Source organism: Malaclemys terrapin, chromosome 2 (genome assembly GCF_027887155.1).
Source record: "Malaclemys terrapin pileata isolate rMalTer1 chromosome 2, rMalTer1.hap1, whole genome shotgun sequence".
NCBI lineage: Eukaryota > Metazoa > Chordata > Testudines > Emydidae > Malaclemys > Malaclemys terrapin.
This window is the reverse complement of record NC_071506.1, coordinates 74147732-74171257: the sequence shown is the minus strand read 5'-3', so window position 1 is coordinate 74171257 and position 23526 is coordinate 74147732. Positions and strand designations below refer to the sequence as shown.

Here is a 23526-nt window from a genome sequence, read left to right as displayed (position 1 = left end):
AGTGAAACATGCACTCAGCCTTCCTCCAGGGCTATGGGATTCTTCCTCTAGGATTTAATTCCCCAACAAGTTTACTGACAGGCTGGGATGTTGATTATCTATGTACTTTGCTACAGGGAGATTACTAGTTAAGAATATGGTTGGAAGAGCACGGCGTTATTTAATGAAGCTGCCATTCCTAGTTATGTTAAATTGCTGATTTTAAATGCAACATAGCTGTTTTTAAACCACTACATGTTCATAAACGTTAGCCTATGCTTAGTCTGCACTAATAGCTCAGTGTAAAAAAGAGAAATAAAGTCACAAGCCAAGTCCTTCAACTTTTGTTTTCCTATTTATTATCCATATACTATTTCTTTTAAGATTACTCACTCTCTCTCTCTCTCTCTCTCTCTCTCTCTCTCACACACACACAGAGCGCAGCATCAGTGTTTGAAGAGCTAAGGTTTCCGGAGGTGGGGGAGGGGATGCTGACAAAAGCAAATCTCAGCAGCCACATTTCTCATATAAATCAGAGAGAACAACCACAATAAGCTTAGGGAGCCCTGTTCATCAAGGAAAAAGGAAATTGAGTAATCCATATTGTAAATATCAGATATTTACTGCTGCAGAATGTCTGACTACATTTTAAACACTTTTTCCTCAATGAAAAGACAAAGAAGATTTCAGAATCTGTATATTTTTATTATTTGCACATTTTTAAATCTTAAATTAAAATAGAAACGTGGCATGAAAATTGAATTGCCTTTATAAAAAAAAACCTTAACATTTTATTATTGCATACCCCCTGGCGATCTGAGCACGATCATGTCTTCTTCTGTTATCTCAGCCAAGGTCATATGCCAAGGAGCCTTCACCTCCAAGAGTCAGCAACTTAGGATACTATACCACAATGAATGGAATTTTCACCCATCCATTTACATGGAACTGATTTCACTACTCCTTGAGGTTTCCATTATCACGCTCATGTCTCATTCCCCTCGGCTATGTGCCACCTGCACTACTATATACATGTTGCAGCAGCTATGGTATACCACACCTCCTCAAAGTTTGCACTGACTCCTTGTAACTAAGTATTTAGGAAGCTGCAGAGGAATTTAATTTACACCACCCTAAGCCACCTCACTCATTGGAAACTGAGGGGGAAAAATCACCTCGGAGAAGAAGTCATCCAGAGGTGCAAGAATCCAGAGTTTAGATTTGATCCTGGTCTCCTATTCGGCTGGCAGCCAAGTAAGTGGCTGTATAACAACCTTCCCCGTATACCAAGTTATATATGACTTGTAATGTACCTTGTATCTACCTACACTACCTTGAATCCCAATACTGCAATGAATGTATTTACACTGAGAAACTCACAAAGCAGAAACAATGTGCAGTATATTTTCCCAAGGCCACATAATACCGTACTTGTTGGCCCATTGTAGCCTTAACACAGCATCTGTAGAATTATACAACCCATTTAGATTTGCCTTAAATTGAGTCGTGGCATGCCTCTGCAATACACATGTACACAACATTAAAAATAAAAAAAATCTATTGGCCCTGACTCTATTCCCACAGCTTGCTATGAAGACATATTAGTGTAATTCACTAAAAAGTTATAGCACCTGTATTCATTATCATCTAATTAGTGTGAGGTTTCTTCCTTTTTGCATTTTCTTAGTCACAGTCTATAAAATTGGAGAAAGGCTAAGTCAGGTAACAACATATGGTTTTGCTTTTAAAACCAACCAACCAAAATTCTTGAACACTGAAGAATCTCTTGGTTAAATAATTTTCAACTCAAGAGGTAATATTTTACACTCTGTATTCCACTGGAAAACTCTGATATTTGTAGGCATGCAAATTGGTTTGGGGGGAAAAGGACATATAAGCAGATGTTGGATGATGTTACAGATTTCTCCTGTCATATCTTTCTTACAGGCTGTGCATACAGGACATTATGGATTGTGAACTGGACTTCCTCTTGATAATGAAGCATGGTATTAGAGGACACTATTGCTGTCAGTCCTCGGACCAATCCTATTCAACTTATTTATAAATGATCTGGAGAAAGTGGTAAACAGTGAGGTGGCAAAGTTTGCAGATGATAATAAACTGCTCAAGATAGTTAAGACCAAAGCAGACTGTGATGAACTTCAAAAAGATCTCACAAAACTAAGTGATTGGCCAACAAACTGGCAAATGAAATTTAATGTGGATAAATGTAAAGTAATGCACATTAGAAAAAATAACCCCAACTATACATACAATATGATGGGGGCTAATTTAGCTACAACAAGTCAGGAAAAAGATCTTTGAGTCATCATGGATAGCTCTCTGAAGATGTCTGCGCAGTGTGCAGAGGCGGTCAAAAAAGCAAACAGGATGTTAGGGATCATTAAAAAGGGGATAGAGAATAAGACTGAATATATTATTGCCCTTATATAAATTGATGGTACACCCACATCTCGAATACTGCGTACAGATGTGGTCTCCTCATCTCAAAAAAGATATACTGGCACTAGAAAAGGTTCAGAGAAGGGCAACTAAAATGATTAGGGGTTTGGAACGGGTCCCATATGAGGAGAGATTAAAGAGGCTAGGACTCTTCAGCTTGGAAAAGAGGAGACTAAGGGGAGATATGATAGAGGTATATAAAATCATGAGTGATGTGGAGAAAGTAGATAAGGAAAAGTTATTTACTTGTTCCCATAATACAATAACTAGGGGTCACCAAATGAAATTAATAGGCAGCAGGTTTAAAACAAATATAAGGAAGTTCTTCTTCACGCAGCGCACAGTCAACTTGTGGAACTCCTTACTTGAGGAGGTTGTGAAGGCTAGGACTATAACAGCGTTTAAAAGAGAACTGGATAAATTCATGGTGGTTAAGTCCATTAATGGCTATTAGCCAGGATGGGTAAGGAATGGTGTCCCTAGCCTCTGTTTGTCAGAGGATGGAGATGGATGGCAGGAGAGAGATCACTTGATAATTGCCTGTTGGTCCACTCCCTCTGGGGCACCTGGCATTGGCCACTGTTGGTAGACAGGATACTGGGCTAGATGAACCTTTGGTCTGACCCGGTACGGACGTTCTTATGTTCTTATGAGATGCTACATTTTACATCTGTTTCAAAGTCCTGACTACTTTTAGTCATTAAATATCCTGTGGCTTTTTTGTTTTATCCAGCACCCTCGCCAAACATGGGTATGAGTCTTCCACTGCATTGATTATTCCAACCTAGAGCTGGAAACTTCCAGACTTGGTTCTCAGTAGTTCTGCCTGATCATTCTATCAGGAAAAATGCCCCCACCCTCGACTCCTCTCAGCAGAACCAGGAATTTCAGCAAAGTTCAGAGAGCTACTGAGATATTCAGGAGGCCAGAATCACCATCATTGCACACTGGAACCCAAAGACCCCACGGAAAGGCAGCTCCTTCTACTGAATTCTATGGGAATTTGCCTGAGCAAGGAATGAGCAGAATGTAGATGTACCCCAGGGGCAGTGCAGAGAAGCATGAGCCCTTCCCATTCTGCCTTTGCTCCTTACCCCATCTCCCCTGAGCCTTCTCAGTTGGACTACCAGGCATCCAGGGTAGAATCCAAACTTTGTCCATTTTCTACACATCTATTTTGTGGGGTACCAAAAGCACAACATCTGCTTTTCATGTGCACACAGACCTAGCAGGGAGACCAAGCAGGGGCTTGGAGGGGATGTTTCCTCTTATGTCTGTTGACAACTACACAGCCTGGACTATAATCTGGCCATAAATAAAGACCTCAAGATTTGGCCCATTATGAAGAACAAAGAAAAAAAATACTATAAAAACAACAAGGAGTCTGGTGGCACCTTAAAGACTAACAGATTTATTTGGGCATAAGCTTTCATGGGTAAAAACCTCACTTCTTCAGATGTATAGAGTGAAAGGTAAGAAGTGAGGTTTTTACCCACGAAAGCTTATGCCCAAATAAATCTGTTAGTCTTTAAGGTGCCACCAGACTCCTTGTTGTTTTTTAGATACAGACTAACACGGCTACCCCCTGATACTTGACACCATGCAAAGTAAAAAATACTATGTCGGTCCAACGTAAACAAGTTAATTTGAGCACAGGGACCTTCACTCTTGTATTTCCTGACATTTCTTATTTTTAACTGGTATCAGAGTAGCAGCCGTGTTAGTCTGTATCCGCAAAAAGAACAGGAGTACTTGTGGCACCTTAGAGACTAACAAATTTGTTAGTCTCTAAGGTGCCACAAGTACTCCTATTCTTTATTTTTAACTGTGAACCCTTAACACTGAATAATCATCTCTTGCATATCATATCTCTAGGTATGTGTACCATCTTTTGAGATCTTTATATGAAAGGCACTATGTGTTGCAAGATTATATCTTTTTGTTTGAACTATTCACTGACCCTGAAAAGTGTTCAGCCCCAAACAAAAAGCTTAAGCACACACAAGCTTTGCTGAATTGGGGCTACACTGCCCAACACTTTGCAGAATCAAACCCTTGCTCCAGATTTTTAACACCTCATTTCTTTCATACTCCTTTCTAATTCAGGATCTGATTCTGTCAGGTAATGAGTGCCTCATATGATGTGCTGAGTGTGCTCAACTACGTTGGCAGTTAAAAAACAAATCAATAGGAAGGCAACAATAACTGAGGGCATTCAGCACCGTGCAGGATCAGATCCTCAGTTTTAACATTCAAAACACAGAAACTGGTGATGCTGAGTTAATACAGAGAATAAATGTAAATAAGTGAATAGAGATCTCTGGCTTTGCACAGAAAAGCGAGACCCACAAATCTGCACTTTAACTTACAAAGCACCACCTTATTTTACCTTTGGAAAAGTGTAATTTTGTTTAACTTTTTTCATCCTGCAATTTCATCCTCTGCGTCATTTAAGCAATCAGGATCCGATTCTGATCTCACTTACACTAGTTTTCTCTACTTGTAATTCCACTGACTTCAGGGGAGTTAGTCTAGATTTACACAAGAGAGCAGAATAAGGCCTTCATGGTTTCTGAATCAGAAGAGATGGGTCATCCCTTATGAAAAGAAAAAATTATATGATTTTTTTTAAAGAAACAAATTACTACAATTTCATTCTAGCCAAAATATTTTTATACATGAAAACTAGAAAGGTTTTCACCCATAAATTATTATTATTAGTTTGTCTTCCCACGTAAGTAGTTTGAATTTTGGATTTGTACTGGTAAATGCAGAGGCATAAATAGGTACTTGCAGAATAAATAAACAAAGAATCAGAGTAAGATGCAAGCTTTTCAACATTAAACAAAATAATTTCTACATGAAAATCATCAATGCAAGACCAGGTCAAAAATTAAGATACAATAGGATGCTATATTTCTCAGATCTGGAAGATTGGTTTGTCTGCTTGGATGGGGTTGAAAGGCAAAGCAATGGTAAAACTGCTCTTGTTAATGTGCATTATTTACACAGCTTCAAAAAACTGAATTTCATCACTGTTTAAAGCAGGTCATTACATCAGGCTACTCTGTGTCAGTGCAGTCTCTGATGAACAAGACTGACAATAAAAATTATACCGTATACTTATCTGATAGACATGCTTATTCTAAAAGGATGTGCAGAAAATAATAGCAACACCACATTAAAAAAAATTACTGCCTTAGTCTCCAGGCACAACTTGAAAGTTTCCAACTCAAGTGCCTGAAGATAGACACCTTAGCTCATATTAGGCATCTAAATAAAAGTAGTTTCATTTTCAGAGATGCTGAGCACCCACAACTTCCTTTTAAGACAATGACAGGTTTCAGAGTAGCAGCCGTGTTAGTCTGTATCCGCAAAAAGAAGAACAGGAGTACTTGTGGCACCTTGGAGACTAACAAATTTATTAGAGCATAAGCTTTCGTGGACTACAGCCCACTTCTTCGGATGCATACAGAGTCATACATGTCTCTGTATGCATCCGAAGAAGTGGGCTGTAGTCCACGAAAGCTTATGCTCTAATAAATTTGTTAGTCTCTAAGGTGCCACAAGTACTCCTGTTCTTTTTAAGGCAATGAAATAGGTAGGGACTGACCATCTTTCAAAAATCAGGCCATTTATTTATGTACCCAATTTGGAAAATTTGAGGTTTGGCAGTTAAATAAAATTAGTTATCTTATGTATACAAAAATAGTGTTTGGATTTTTTTGCAAAGAAACAAATTTATGTTAGGATAGCTAAAAAATGTAAAATAAAGAAATTGTTCCTAGTATGATTGTGTTTCTCTTGCTAAAGTTTTTAAGCCATCCAAACTCCAGAATAATAGAGTTGGTTTCCAAACGTATTTTTTCCAGGTTCACTTCTGATAACAACTACAGTATGTTATGCAGGAAACTGTTAAGAAATATTTCATTTTAGATTCTGTAACTTACAAGGTCAGTTACAGTTAACTATTAAAACAACTCATTGATTTCTGTTTCAGTTTAGTCGAATGTATTGTGTTTGTAGAACACAATGAGTCTTTGTCTATAATATATCTAAATAGTAATAGGCACAGTTAGATAGGTTAAAGGGCAATTGAGAGAACAAGATGGCCATATTATTCATGGATCTCTCCCCTTCTGTAAAATATCCCCCATGCCTCCTCCCATACCCCAAGTTGTCCCCTCTTGCCCTCTAACTGAGTAGATATTAGGCAACAGATAGATTTTGAAAAAAAATTAGATTAATGGTATTTTTACCATAATTTTAATAACTAAGTTTGCCAGCAGAGGCTGGTGGATAAAAAAAAGGCTTCTTCAGAGAAACCAATGGTCTTTCAAAATGGCTGCCATCTCCCATTGTACTCAATGAGATTAAGGCCATACTGACCTTTCGTTAAAGTATCCTCTTTCAAAATGCCCACTGCTTCCGACTGTTTCCACAAACAGTGAAGTCAGCAGCCATTTTGTTAAGCACAATCTGTGGTCTCAATCCTATTGAATACAATGGGAAGTGGCAGCCATTTTAAAAGAGGACAGTTTTATGTGGAATTCTCTGTAGAAGAATATTATTTGTCACTCTCTGCTAAAGAAACTTTCATTTATGCACAATATTTGGGAAAGTTACTGTAAATCTTTTTTAAAGTTTTCAAATAGCCTATGCATGAAATTTCAAGTGAGTTTTAATAAATTAAGTTTGGAATGTCTGTTATTTTGTTATTAAGATCATTCTGGAGAAACAGATACCAACATTAAATTTCTTAAAAGACCCATTTTTAATTATTTTAACTCAAGCTAATTAACCTACTTGTAAATTATCAGAATATAAATTCTGTACTCCATCAATAAACGCTATAATTTTGGAGCAAATACACTATATTCTTCATACACAGGGCAGAGATTCAACCACCTTGTTAAGTGCAAAACTCAGCCTTACTAGTGGAACCATAGTGCTTCCATAATAAATCTGTCAAATATGGCATTATTGTGTCACAACTGGGTGTTTTGGGGAACATGCCTGAGGCAAGAGTTTGTAGAATGTGGGGGTTTTGAATCAAGCAAGTATTTTCATGGGTATGATCAGTGATTTAATGATTAATAATCATTATTATTAATTACATGTATTATGGTAGTGCCTTGAGGTCTCAACCAAGATTAGTGCCCCATTGCAGTAGGTATTGTACAAATACAGTGAGACAGGCTCTGCTTTCAAAGACTTTAAAATCTAACCAGAGAAGACAGAAAGAGGGAGGGGGGAAGGGAAGTGTTATTAACCGCACTTTACAAAGGGGGAAGTGAAGTTCAAAGCTTAAGTGACTTGCCCAAGGTCATGTAGGAAGTCTGTAGCACAAGTGGGAACTGAACCGAGATCTCCAAGTCTAACTCCAGTACCTTCCCCTAAAAGCCAAACAATTCTTGTTATTATAATTCTTATTTATTATTGTTCCCACCTACACATAGGTACAAAGCTCTCAGAGATTATGCTCTCAGTTACGTTGTGTAAATCTACAGACCTCCCCTGATGTCTCTCCACTATGTCCTGAAAGCAGACTCTGGCCCAGAGACTAATGTATTGGCAAGTTTGTGTAAGAAGATCTACCCTCTGTTGAACAGAATGCAACTTCTCAAATGTTTCTAACTATCTCAACCACTATTGCATGTCCTGCAAAGAATACATACAGTAAACCTAAATTTTTGTCTGCACACTAAAAGAAACTAGACAGGTTAGATTAAGTAGATAAGAGACTTATTTTGGAAATGAAGGGTGTAAATTCTAGTCCTCCATGACACATGTATGTGACCGTGTGTATATGCAAGTCCATATAGCAATGGATTGTTACAAGATATGGTAATCAGCTAAACCTCATACATGGGAGGAAAGAATGTGCAATCTTCTGCTCCCAGTGAAAACCCTCCATCATTTCAGCTCACGAGTATCTATCCGTCATTACTAGTGTTAGGGTTTGTAAGGCTTTCGTAGCCCAGTCAGTAATGTGTGAAATACTCAAAATATTAAAGCAGCTCTGATTCCTATCTGTTAAAATACTCCATGGGCAAGGGACTGAGTAGGGATTTATAATGTGAAATTATTTCCCTTTTGCAAATTAAACATGAATCCTCGTTGGCAGTGGAATCCTTGGACACAAATGTGGAAGGTAGATTTTAAGCTACATTGACCAGATTGATAAAAAAAAGTCATAGCTGTATACATAGTCCCTCCTTCTTTATGGAGGTGCCCCGTTAAAGGGTATGCACACAGCTTTGCAACAACTTGCTCAGTTTATTTTGAAAGGCCTTTTTAGTGAGAAAGCAGGAAAATGGGGAGAAACCTAGGAAAAAGAATGAACTACAGCCGGAGAAAATACAAGCCATAAGACAGCTGCTTTCCTATCACCCAGACACACAGTCTGGGATACTTGGACCACACCAACCCTTTGTATCATATACACATGCATCTCTAGAAGGGTGAGGTGCCAGTCTAGCAGTGGCAAGAAGAACTAGTTGTAAGTGGGCATGAGTTCTGCAAAACAGAAAGACCAGGAACACATGAATTCCTCACAGTGAAGTGGGCAGTTCACAACTGGCTCCAAGTTTCACTGTGTACATAGAGAATAACCCTTTGACCTATGTCCAGATAACAGCTAAACCAACTCTCCTGCGATTACTTGGGTTGTGGAACTGTCAGATTTTAATTTTACTCAAATACTGAGCAGAAGAGAAAGCTGCTGACAAATACACTGCCTCAACAAGCATCAGAACCAGAGGATTATGAGGAAAATGTTCCAAGGACAAACTCCCCAGAGGTAATCAGTTCTGTACCACAGATAACAATCCAGGTATTACCTGGGTGATGGCTTACTCCACCTGCCTCATTTCTCACAGACACACAATACTCCAGTGGTGGAACTTCTCACAAGGACAGAATTAAAATAACTGGATAGGTCCCCACAAAAATTATTTCCAGGATTATTCATTGTAAAGGAGCAGTATGAGACAAAGAATATTATGGTATCACAATGCTGAAAATGAAGTACACTGGTACTAGTGGATTAGATGAATATGAACCTCTAGGCAAAAAAAATCAAGGTAAGATAGCAGGGGGCATCTCACTGGGCTGACAGCAACTTGTTCAGTGGTTAGTCAATCGCTGAAAAAACTTTTGTATATCATCTTCAGTAGTCTAAAAATCCCAGCAATCAACAAAGTTCTTCCTCGCTTCTGGTCACCTCAGTAACTTTAACAATATGGTGTAGAAAAACAATACAGTAGGTTGGTCAATAAAGCACATTAGAAGAGAACCTCTGCATTAAGTACCCAGAATACCTGAAATAGAGCAAGAAGTTAACTTAGGGCACTTGATAGGATGGACTTTGTTCTCCCACTTACCAGTCTGAGAGAGTCTCCAGAGTCACTACAGCATAAGTAGTTTTGATCAAAAATATGACTAATAGTAAAGACAAATTCCTGTCTGCAATTTTTTAAATATAAACTATGTAGCATACTGTATCTCTGTAATTGAACTCTTTGGTTGGGGGAGAGGGAAGAATATTCTAAAAGAGGGGGAGAGTGCACAACTTTGATTTATATATTTGAAACAAAGTTTGTTTAAAAGAGATAACAATGGAAATGTCACCAACTGTTAAGTATCTCAATATATCCACTAGTGACTCCAGTACAGAATTCATGAGGCAATTCTGTGTGAAAAAATCTAAGTACATACTAGAAAACCAGGAAGAGAGAGAAAACTGGACGGTTAGAGAGGAGATAGACACACCAGCTAGATGTTTCCTGGTGGAGCGGGGGGGAGTCATCAACGGATGAGTGGAAACCAACTCGTCGTTTTTTGAATTACAGGGGACAGCGACAGTAGCCAATAAACTTTCATGAAAGATAGTTTCAATCAAAATTGAAGCCTGGGCATAACTGAGATATCAAACAAGGAAGGGAGTATGGTTCTTATTCCCAGCCTAAGTGAAAACATTTTCTATAGAAATGTGTCAAAAAAAAAAATGAGGAAAAATTAAAATAAAATAATTTTACTTATAGACTAGACAGCAAATATTACCAATTAGAGCACAGTGGGGCATTGGGGGAGGGAAGGATTGGTCCCCAGCTGGAGCGAGGCAGGGGCCAGGGGCAAGATGAGCACAGTGGGGCATGTGGGGAGGATTAGTCCCTGCTGACTGGAGCAAGGCAGGCGACAGAGGCAAAAGCACAGCAGGGCGGGACCTAGGGTTGGTCCCTGGAGCAAGGGACGGGCTGGAGGTAAACTGCAAGTGCAGCAGGGCTGGGGAAGGGGTAAACAGGATTTCCGCCACCCCCCGCCCCTGCCCACATAGAGCGGGTACCTACCTTCTCCCTGGTTCTAGCCCATTCTCTTCATCTCTCTCTGCACTGAACTGAGGGTGGGGGTGCAGTGTCTGGGAGGAAGTTAGGGTGCAGGAGCAGGCTGGGGGTTGTGGTGCTGGGTCTGGGCAGGAGCTAGGGTGAGGGAAGGGGCTCAGGATTGGGGCAGGAGGTTGGGATGTGGAGCGCTTACCTGGGGCAGTTCCCATTTGGTGCGAGGGGTTCAGGTGGGAATGTAGGAGGGTGCAGGAGTCAGGGCCTGGGGGAGCGGGTATGTGTGGGGGGGTGCAGGAGTCAGGGCAAGGGGCTAGGGAGTGTGGGGGCTGCGGGAGTCAGGGTGGGGGTGTGTGAGGGTGCAGGAGTCAGGGCTGGGGGCGTTGGGGGTGCAGGGGTCAGGGAAAGGGGCTAGGGGTGAGGGCTGGGGTTCTGGGGATGCTCCCAGTCCCCTGCCCTGAACAGCTCATGGCAGGGGGCTGGAGAGGGTATGCCCTGATTCCACCCCCCTCCCTAAGGCCCTGCCCCCGCCTCTTCTCCGCCTCCTCCCCCGAGCGCGCTGCGGCTCCGCTCCTTCCCCTCCCTCATGTCGGCAAACAGCTGTTCGGCGGCAGGGAGCGGGAGGGGTGGAAACGCAGCATGCTCAGGGGAAGAGGCAGGGGAGGGAGCAGCTTGGCTGCCAGCAGAGCCTGTCCTGCTGCAGCAGGAGCCGGCAGGACCAAGCTTCTGCCCACTGCCCCTGCAGGAGAGAGCAGCGGGTGGGGGGCAGAGAAGAGCGGGCCTGGCTGGGGACCCTTTGGACCATGGGCCCGGCGCCATGGTAAATCCGATACTGCTGGTCGGCAATGCCGACTGGGCCATTAAAAGTCCAGTCAGCGGCGCAATGGGGTCCAGAGACTAAGGCGGGCTCCCTGCCTGCCCTAGCTTCGTGTGGCTCCCACAAGTGGCGCATAGGCAGCCAGGGAGACTTTGCGCACTGCCCGTGCCCTGAGTACTGGCTAAGCAGCTCCCATTGGCTGGGGGATGGTGCCTGCAGATGTGAGGGCAACATGCAGAACTGCAGTGGCCGTCCATGCGCCTAGGAACCGCAGGGGCCAGGCAGCTGCTTCCTGAGAGCCGTGGTAAGCGCCGCCAGGTCCCCGCACCATGAACCCCCTCCCACACCCAAATCCCTCCCAGATCTCCCTTTGATCTAGGGAGATCATAGCTAGCTCGGGTATGGGAGCAGTGGACATGGATGGGACAGAAATCGTGCATGGCCATTGTTATATTTCTGGTCCCAGCAGAGAAGGAGGTAGACACAGAGTTAGCTCATGGAAACACAGCTGTGCTCTCTTTATTGTTCTTGCTGCAAAACAAACTACAGGAAGGAAGGCTTTGCACTTGGCAGGGGAGAGACTCAAACATTTAAAGGGATGGGATACCACAACAGGTACTGCAATCACACCTCCCAATTGTAGAGTGGGAATGTCCACAGTCTAATAGGCAAGACAGACAAATAGTGGGATAAAGGGAATATTACTATTCCCACTGTACAGATGAGAAATTGAGATTAAAAAGAAGATTGAATGACTTGTCCAACGTCACACTTGTGACAGAGCCATGAACTGGACCTGAATCCAAGTCCTGTGCCTTAAACACAAAACCATCTTCCTCTGTTGTTGAAACAGACCCTGCACAATAGGACTCTCTTGCTATCCTTTGTGCACCTTCTGCACCCCACTCAAAAAAAAAAAAAAAAAAAAAAAAGTTAATTTCCCAGGCATAAATTTGGAATCCTTTGTCTTCAGGAACAACACATTTGATTTTGTGTGCAGTGAGTTGATGTACCCATTAAAATTAATTTTAAAAAGATCAAGAAAATAAGGAATAATTGTCAGTAGTAAACATAATGTCAAAAACCGCTAAGAGTGGGTGTGTCAAGCACTTTTATACAAATCTATCAGATACTTCTCAGTGAAGAATTCTGTCCTTCCTGCTGTTCCCTGTGTAGATGAGGCCACTGGGGGAAATAAGACAAAAATATGGGTAGCAGTTAGCCATTATGATGGTGCATAATGATAATTAGCATACCATATTTGCAAGTTCAAACAACATGCTGAAGATACAGCATTTAACTCTATTACTCCTTTTTATCTGAATCATTACAGGCTGCCTCTTAGCTACTGTATCAGGATGGGTGAACCTAGTAAACATTGCTATTTGGATGAGAGATTTTAGTGTTTTGTATTGTGCAGTACGTGCCACATAGAACACACATACCTTGCAATACTGTGGTGGTGCTTAGATAACTAAATAAATCTCTGCTGTTACCTAACCTGAGTGTTCTAGGAACAGTATTTCCTATAGCAAGGGCAGGGAAGCACAAGGAAACAGGGAACATGCTGAGGTAACCATATTTATCTATCCTAGGTGAAGTTAGGAAAATGTTCATTATCTTCAATCTGTGCAATGAGTTTTACAGTGTATACACAAGTTGTGTATAAACAGCTTATATATGAATTTATATATATAGCTGCAGATTTTAGCTAACATTTCAGTTTAGTTCGACTACAGGCCAAATAAATGTATGCATAAAGGATAGGGAGACTAGTATAACAGCAGCTTTGCATTCCTATGTTCATCCAACTCAAGATGTTGATTTTAATAATGTATCAATTTCCATGCTTACACTTACTTTTTTTTTATTGGTTGGGTTTTTTTTTAATACGTATCCATTGCTATGGCTGCTGAGTGCATGACAATTTAAACATCTCAAGTAAGCAGGGCACTCATCCTACCATACCAACAATTTAATAATAGTCCATTGTCAAGCAGACACTTCAACAAAACATGTCTTGCATCATGTCCTGAAGGTCTGCAAGTTCTGGCAGAATGCCAGCGGGAGCAAATTTCAGAGCCTTCCACTGAAAACATACTGCACCTCTAGTCTCCCAGCATGCACATCTCAGAACTGTCAGCAAACGCATGTCAGCTGATTTCAGCCATTGGGATGGATCTTATCTGAATCAACTCCATAGTGTGAAAATATATGGCTAATAATATAATGACTACTGACCTAAAGGATCCTCATGACAACATATATATGTAAGGTATTGCTCTCTGGGAAAGCATCATAAGAGATTCAGTATCTCTTGTCTTCCTGAGCTTCCCAGCAGGACAGTAGTCAGAAAATGTTACCTCAACTCCCTGCAGTATACCATGAACAATATGATGCAGCACATACAGTCTAGAATAGCAGATACCACCACTGAGTGTCTCATTAGGTTGTGAGTATAAGTTTTAAATACAGGGATGTTAATATGCTCAATACTGACGCTACAGTACATATCATATACATTCTCTCCACTCAATATATATATGTATATTGCTCAGTACCAGAGGGAATCCCTCTCAAAGCCTCATTTCGCCCAACTTGACACACACAAACCAGGGGCTTGTCTATAAGTCACAAGGGTTGGAGGGTATTCTATTTATAGATAACTTAGCCTTAAGTAATGTACAGTACATTGATTCAGTTAATAAAACCAGCACCAAGGCTGCCTTTCTCCAGTATTTTATCAATATTCAGTTCACTGAGTCGATGAGATTTCTTAATGTTCTTATCATGAACACAAATACCTAAATAGTTTAGGGTGCCATGATTTCTGGTCTTATACATAAAGTGATAAGAAATATAGAAAGTGACTTGCAAATGCATAGCAACTATCCCAAAATAGGAACCCAAATTCCAAACAGATTCATCTCTACTCTGCAAGTAGTTTGATAAATTGGTTTTGTCTAACCAGACTGAGATTTATTTTTGGGGGGGTGTCGGGGGGGGTTGTTCAGACAATGCTTGGGACCATAGAGATTTAAGCCCTTCGGCTCGCAGCTTTCCCAAACTGACCCCATTTATGGCCCCAACATTTTCTGGGGAATTTAAACCTTAAAAAAAAGAGTTTGGCTCTCATCCTTCCAAAAATAAGTTTCCAAATGTTAACCTTTGTTACTATGCTGGATTATTATTTTTATTATTATTATGTATGGGCAGGTGTGAGGGTGGGGTTGGAGACTTACAATGATCACTTTTCCTCTCATTGACTCTTGGTGCCTTTCCAGCTGAGATTCCTGGATAAGGGTGGGAGTAGGTAGAGCCAATCAGCTGTCTCTTGACTTCTCATCCTTTGCCCAAGAAGTGGTAAGGCAGGGAGACATGCATTCTATTGCTCAATTTTCCTACACCCTGCCTGGAAGAAAAAGAGAGTAATAAACTGGGCTTCCCTACTCCCATTCCCCCAAACCATAACTGAAGAAGGGAAAAGAAGAGAATCTACTGCCAAAAATCCCTGTGGAGATTTCTCTTTGGCGCCTGCACCATGGTTTCCAACCCCGCAGGAGCATTGTAAGGATATATTGATACATATCTGTAAGGTGCTATGGATACTTTGGAGATGGATGGATGGACGGATGGAAGGATGTATGGAATGAACCACTGAAAGGGAAATCACAAGTTGAAGGGCAAAGGTAACAAGCAGTTCAATATCTGGGGAAAAAATTAATGCTGGCTCCACCCCTGCTTGTGTGCAGTTCCTTTTAAACACTATTTTGGAGTTAAAATATAATGTTTCCATTAGTTTTGCCACATTGAGACTCTGTAAGAGATACTCCATTAGCCTCACACAGCTTACATCTGGTATTACTTAAATATAAAAAGCATAACACCTCATACCGATAATATATCTTGCACATTTATTCCACCAGTCACTTTTGGAATTTATTCATGCTCAGTAACAGAATGCTCAGGAAGTTAGTCAATTCCATTATGTTGCTTTTCACCCTACACCCAAGCACAGACCACCTGAGGGATATACACTGGCTTTACCAGTATAGATACTGGCAGAGGTCCCAAGTGGCAGAAGATTTGCTGCGGGGTATGAAAGAGGGAGGCCGTGGTAGTGAAAAAATGACTATAACTCTCATTTTCCAAGGACCCCAACACAGAAAGTGGGTGGGGTGTCTAAGGAGGTCCTTCCATATCACAGGGATAAGTGCATTATCACAACTTGAATAGAATTGACCTAGGCAGAGCGGCTAGAGGATGCACTAATTTAGTACTTCCCCTAGGCAGTTTCCATGGCAAGACTCCTATGGAGCCCTGACTGCAACTTAAAAGTTACCTTTCCCCAGCAGAAAGCCTGAGGGAGTGCAAGCAGTGACTCTGGTGAAGGGAGATATAATCACACTTCACAGCACCAGCTTGAATGAATCTAGACATTTGCACAAAGGACTAACTGGCTATTGCACCTTTCAGATGTGGGAATGAGAAGGTCACTAAAAAAAGTGATTCTGTGGGTGGTTCTGAGAGGAGGAAAAGACAATGCCATCTCCATGTGATAATTTCTGTCTAAGAGGAAAAAACTGAACAGTTCCAGAAAGGACAGTTTGATGTACCTCAGGCATCATTAATGTGCACTCTGGCCATTTACACAAGATTTTACCAAATTATTGAATGAATAGATTTACCTGAAGTTGTTCCAGTACCATGCTAATGATGCTACCTGTGTGATGCACAGAGCTCTGCGCCTGAGAGAGGAAAACACTACAACCTATATTGTAGTGGGAATACAGGGGATGCTGTACAATATTAAGACCGACAGATGTGGCTTCCAGAATTTTAGTCATTTAGTCATAAATGCACAGAAAATTGACTGAGTTATAGATTTTAGAGAGAGAGATTTTCCCAAGTGCCAGCCATCCACCACCACCTCCACAAACACACCTTATTGAAGCGGTCACTGCCATTATGGTACTCATCCTCCAGTCAGGCAGATTATGAAGTCACCGTTAACACTGCCCTAACAATAGATGGATAGCATGAACTCATACAACAGTGCAACTAGTATTCTTACAAAGAAGCCTTCATCACCTAAGGCCCCGATTCAACAAAGCTCTTCAGATACACTTAGTCAGGGCTTATTTGGCTCTCCAGCATGACAGCTGCCCATACATCCATGACAGCTCCAAGACTTACTAGATTGGTATAACCTGGCTCTTTTGTTTGAAAAACAGTATTTAAATCTACTCTTTTGTATTGTTTTTATAAACAACTTGTGATTTTTGGAGTGGAAGAGAAGAAAATTATTCCCCCCCTCAAAAAAGATAAGGATGAATCTAGCCTGTAAGATACAGAATTCCAAGTACCACGTAAAGGACAATTGAAAAGTAGGTAATTATGTGACAATTGAAGAATATGCTTCTGTGGTACCATTGTGTGGTTGGTCTGGGGCAGTGGAAAAATAGTACACAATAACATTTTACTGAACAAGAAAGGACCAATTTGCATTCAACTGTGAATGCCAGTTGTTATATGGGACTTGCTAAGATGCATGTGCACACCTGCAAACTCTCTGAAGAAACACTCAAGTCATTATTCAGATGTGTAGCCCATAAAGTAATTTATTGTTTTAGAGTCAGGAGCAATACTGTTATCTTGATTACTGGGAAAAGCCACAAAGGAAAGTCACTGATCTCACATGCAATTCTTTTCACTAATGAATACATTCCTGCTATCATGATGAAGAACCAACTATGCCTACAACAAATGCAATCATCTAATTCACAATTTTCCTTGGAAATTGAACAGCATCATTGTAAGTTATCAACATCTAAAAAAAGATTTGAAAATTCTGTTTGTTTTTTAAAATACCCGGAAAATAAAAATTAGTCTCAAGAACAGAAAAGATGAAATATAATAAAATGATTAATTTAAAACATTTTAAAGACAGAATTTGCTACAAGGTTAGCAGCTAAAAGGAAAGGATACAGTCTTTGAATGACATTATGATGTAGTTTCTAGCTGGATGTACTTGAGAGTCTGTTTTGTCACTTTATCATTCAACTACAATTTTTGTATTGTAATTCTTCTGTACTTCATTAGAACAGTATTTAATTAAAAACACTAAGGCGTTAAAAATCAGAATTAAGAAGATACACACCACAAAGCAAACAATTAATGTTTAATGAAAGGCACTTTATTTTGGACAAAACACTACATTTTTAATACTTGCAGAAATAATTGATGTTGGCAGATTTTGATATCAGTAGACCTCTAGTGGCTACTACAGTAATTGATGATTACATTACTTTTCTTTACCTTTTTTTCCTCTAGAATGAAAATACTGTTTAGGAACAAAATTGCAACATATGGTTAGTGGTACAGAAAAATAGTACTAAGCACCTGATTTCTACATTGCCACCAAAGGCCCACCTCTGAACCTGAGATTATGTTTCAGAGTAGCAGCCGTGTTAGTCTGTATCCGCAAAAAGAACAGGAGTACTTGTGGCACCTTAGAGACTAACAGCTTATGCTCTAATAAATTTGTTAGTCTCTAAGGTGCCACAAGTACTCCTGTTCTTTTTGAGATTATGTTGCATCTTTTAATATTTGCTGTTGAACTCTCTGTAATAAATGCATTTATTTAAAGCATATTTGCCAGTTTTATTGGTATTAATATTTTTCACACTGGCATACAATAAATAAGAAAGTAGCTTTTGATAAAAGGAATCTACAACCAAATGAAAAAGTAATTCCTACAAAAAGCATATTCAATATCCTATGATTTAAATTAATCAAATTACACATCAGTATTTGATAAAAATTAAGATTTAGTCCCAAGAAGTAAACTAAATTCTGATGCTGAAAACAAGTCCAAACTCCATGAAAGTGTCGTAGGGAAGTATGTTTACTGACAGAAAGGGAGACAGTCAACATTACATCTCACTTTAGATCTAGACAAGTTTGAAATGTAATGAATGTGGATCCCATAGAGCAGTGGTCAAAACACAGTCTGTCAGTATTGGCCCTGCCATTCAAATCTCCATGTGGAGAATATAAAGGCGGATAGTTGATGAAAAAAATTAGATCTGTCATTTCTAATAACATTATTACAGCAGTGTCTTCAGTGCCACTGTGGGTAAGACTGTGTCAGCATCCCTGTTACAAAGCCCACTTTCAAGAGCCCTAAATCTCAGCCAGAAATACATTCCATAGTATACTACTGCACAATTTGTCAGTTTCACTAGGGGGACAATACCTATCCCTGAAGCATCATCCTAAGCCCCTGCAAAACACAGGATACTGAACTAAATGGCCAAATAGTTTGTTTCAACGGAGCGATTCTTATGCACCACATAATATATATTCTATAGCTGCAGTTTATAAGACGTACCATTGTGCATTTTAAACACTGTGTAAACATACATTTTCACACTAAATTTTGACTGGCCCAGAAGCAATTACTATATCAAGTCCCCAACTCGCTGAAAGAGGATTATAGTGAATAATGCACATTTTGTAACATTTCCATTTTAGGGCCACTTGGGCCTTATTCACTTTGGCTAAAAATTTCAAACTTGGGTACTTAAAGACAAACATCTAAATCTATACTTTGGTGCTTAATGTTATGGCTACATGGCAACAACAGAATGTGAGTGCAGCTTGCATAGTCGTACATGAGCTAGTTTTAATCTAGGTAGCTCAGATATCGGAAGCAGTGAAAACACAGCAGCATGGACTTCAATGCAAGCTAGCTTGCCATAGCTTCACTGCTCAGTACCCAACCTAGGCTAGATTGAAGTGGGAGTCCAGGGTAATCAGTTCCTCACAGGATGCACTCAGCATCTTGCAGAACCCATCTATACAACATCATGGAAACTAACAAGCTCATTGGTCAAAGTTTTTTCCACTAATTAAAAACTACCATTTTATCACACAATATCACTACATTAAATCACTACTTTGAAAGCACAGTACCTAAAGTAAAAGTTGATCAATTGATCCCCTAGAATATTTGGTGTACCCTCTACATCAGCGGTGGTCAACCTGCATCCTGGGGCTGCAGGGACGTGCTGGCTGCCACTTCCCGCAGCTCCCATTGGCCAGGAACAGCAAACCACGGCCACTGGGAGCTGTGGGCGGCCATGCCTGCGGACAGTCAGTATAAACAAACTGTCTCCCGGTCTGCCAACAGATTACCCTGACAGGCCACGTGCGGCCCACTGGCCACAGGTTGCCCACCACTGCTCTACATACTGGAAAAATAATTGATCAATCTGATATTGGAAAAAGCTAATTATATTTGAGGGCCAACTGTGTGCACTATATGGGTGAAATTCACCCCTGTACAGAGGTCTTATGCTACTCTAAAGTCCCAGTTAAACTCTCAAAATAGGGTTTAACTTGTACACAGATCTTTTGTTAGACCTCCGCACCATCATGAATTTCACCCTGTAAAAAACTTAGAAGATAATGTGGTCCCTGAGCCTAGGAATCTATCACCTAAATTAGACCCAGAGAGTACAGTCTGAACATAATCTCTCATGTATACACAAAAACAAATACAACACCCTGTAGGAAGGAGAAACCCTCATGCAACACAGGATTTTTTTTTTTTTTAAGAAGAGTATGTGTGTTCAAGGCTAGGAAGTTTTCACTGAAGCAATATTGCAGAAGTGAGTTTTCAGAGCAAATTTTAACATAGCAAGGGAGCCATTGTGCTGAAAAGTATGTCGTCTTCACTGGCCTTTGTAAGAATCTTTCCTTTGAGAAGAACACTCAATACATGGCCATGGAAGCTATTTTTTTTTAAGTTAATCATGCTCATAGCTGATTACTGTGGACTGAGAAATGCAAGACAAACAACAGTTTCATTTGAGGAATCACACCCCCATCAAATACTACAGCAGTTGATCTCTTGGCTGTCTACACCTCATAGTTATCCATTAAGATTGAATGATGGATGCTCACGAGCCAAATCACATCCTTGCCCAAGAGCATTAGCAATAATAAGTTTGGCTGGGAAGTCTGTATAACATTGGAAGTAATATCAACTCTGCAAAAACTTCCTGCTGTGCGACATCAGTTACACACTGGTGCTGCAAGTCTTCTAACTCTTGACTGCAGTTGGATGAATGATGCTAGAAGTGATTTGTAAATATTTCTGCACATAAAGGAAGAAAGTTTGGTTCACTTATTTGTGAGGTTATATTTTCATTGTTTATGAATATTCAAACAGCCACTGGATTTGATATTTTTAAAAATGAACATGAATCCGCAATATTTCATGAATTTTAGCATCTGAAAATTTCTACTGGAAGTGCATTATTTATTACCCCTCATTCATTCATCATCCTGATTCAAATGTATCAGTCATCCAGAGAGTAGAAACAGTATCAGGTGACTTAGATGACCAAGCATACACTACAAATTACTCTTGATTTGCCCTGTTCAAACTTATAATCAACAAATAACATTACAAGTGGGTTGTGCATGAGAAGATGCTCACAGATACTTTTAGTTTGGAACCCTAGGAAGATCACCTCTATACAAGGATATGTTAAAATACTAGGAGTGATTACTAATGAGGTGGTGTAACGCTAGTACGGGAGTGACTATGCTAATACTTGAGTTAAGACTCCTAGTTTTTTCGTTACAGATGTTTTCTGTAAACCTGAGCAGTCTCACTCCGCGTTAGCTGCTCAAATAGTTGCTAAAAGTACTGAGTGTTCTCTCCAACCAACCTGACTCCTCTCCTAAACATTACACTTCAGTCATGTCAAAACATGTAACTGGTGAGTACTACTGGTAGTTCCACATGGCATATAGGAATACCAAGGAGGAAACTTATTAATAAATTAGTGACTATGACTAATTTTTATATACAGCCCCTATCTATTTGCTCCTAGGAATTAGCAACATGCCAAAGAGGTAATTTCACATGGAGCAAGAACCTACTGTTATGAAATTACCGTTATTGGTAATAAATACATTTATAACAGAAGAGTGAACCAGTTTGTGCATAAACAGACCCAGTTTCATTGGGGAACTGTAAAAGAATTCTGCAATAAAAATGCAGGCTCTTGAAGTACAAGCATATCTAAAACATCAAGGCCACTAGTTATTAGCAAAGACTTTTAAAAGGTTCCGTGATAAATGGAGTTAAAAAAAACTGAGAAATGTAGTTTTTATACTAATGGCTGCATAATCTTTGCCTAGGCTCAATGACTGAAAAACAAATTCAGTTCAGAACAGGGCTCAAAATCATTAACTAAAAATCATGAAACCAAGCAAGCCACTGACCCTAAGGACACTTCATCAGTGCTTGACAGATCCTGCATGTCTTTATATGCTAATGGCACATAGCAAGTTGTGATATATCCGGGAAAAAGATGTGTCTTTACATCCCCTTTCTTCTTCTTTGTCTGAACATATCCATCAATAGGCCCCCCTGTCTCCGATGGCTTTGGGGCACAGTATTATGAGCACGTGAACTGACTTTTCTCTTACTGGGCATGTTCAGAGAATCGTTTTTAAAAGGAATTTACCCATAGTGGTAAAGACAACTTCTCATATAAATGTGGATCTCAAAATATTACCCAGAATTACGGTAAACATTGAAAGCCAGTCCCCTTTAATATAAGAAGTGGTAGACTAGCTTTGTAAAGAGAAGGAAACCCACATTTAATATGCAAGGGTGTTGAATGAGTGTGAGCTGCCAGAGAGAGCAACTCCAAATCAATTCCAGTGTTTCAGGGTCAAGAAATAGCCTCTCTTTGCACATGCTGGTCATATCTAATTAAAGTGTTCCACAGATTTAGCTTGGGGTGGAATTTTAGCCACCGACTCTACCGCTTCCCATCTGCACTTGTGGTAGCCAATAAACATCCATCACTTATTTTCCTCCCTTGAGAATGAAAGTAACAGTAATGTATCTTCTCCTTTTTGTTTTTTATCCTCTTGGGATAGTCCCTGGATATGCTACCTAGAGCTCAGTACACTCCAACATCTCCAGAGAGATAATTCAATTCTTAAAGCCACCTCTTATAGATTGTGGTTTCTTTATTTCACAGCCTACAACCTATTCTGACCATCACATTACTGGCAAATTCTTGAATTTCAGGGCTCTGAATAAGCTATAAGAGTTGAGGCCTGGACATTTTTTCTTCTGTCAAAGACCCCTCCTTGCCTCATTTTCCCAATCCCATTGGCCTTCTAATTTAATTAGGAAGATATGAAAGTAACCTTTCTAAGACTTGCCCGGGCCAGCCCACCACATTTTGGCACCTGAGGCGGGGAGCTCAAATGATGCCCCCATGCCTCCTTGCTCAGGCCAAAACTTTGAAAGGTCTCAATTCTGCCTTCTTCCTGTTCTACTCCTCTCATGGTACTGCTCTGCTACTTACCCCAATAAAGGAGAACTAACAACTTAAAATGCCTTATTCAAAAATTTTAAGTAACTCTTAACTTTCAAATGCCTAAATAGCAAATGTAACTTTTCTTGTCTGCATAGTAAACACTTGCATATTTATCTGTTTGAATAATCAAAGTGGTGCTGTCTGTGCCTTCTTGGTTGCAAAGATTTGAACTGCTTCCTGAAGGTCCACAGTCTGGGTCAGCTCATGCTCTATTGAGATGGTTGCAAGGCCAACCAGCATCTCCTGTGTCATTGTGGAGCGTAGATGTCTTTTTATTAACTTAACCTTGGAGAAGCTGCGTTCTCCACTGGCAACTGTTACAGGAAGTGTTAGAAGTATGCGCAGAGCAACAAAAGCATTTGGAAAGAGGGTGGTCATCTTATTTGTGCACTGTGACAAAGTTCCTTCTCTATCTTGATGGGTCCTGCGCTTATTGGCAGATTTTCTTGCCTAGAGATTCACCATGTGGGTTGGAGAACAGCCCAGAGACCTTCCCCTCTGGAAGAACCCA

General features: G+C 40.3%; 1 protein-coding gene across 5 annotated transcripts in view; it reads right to left on the bottom strand.

Annotated features, from left to right (window-relative positions):
- Positions 1–23526, bottom strand: part of NOL4 (nucleolar protein 4) — a 271342-nt gene that overhangs the window by 130533 nt on the left and 117283 nt on the right. The gene's annotated exons all lie outside the window — the stretch shown is intronic.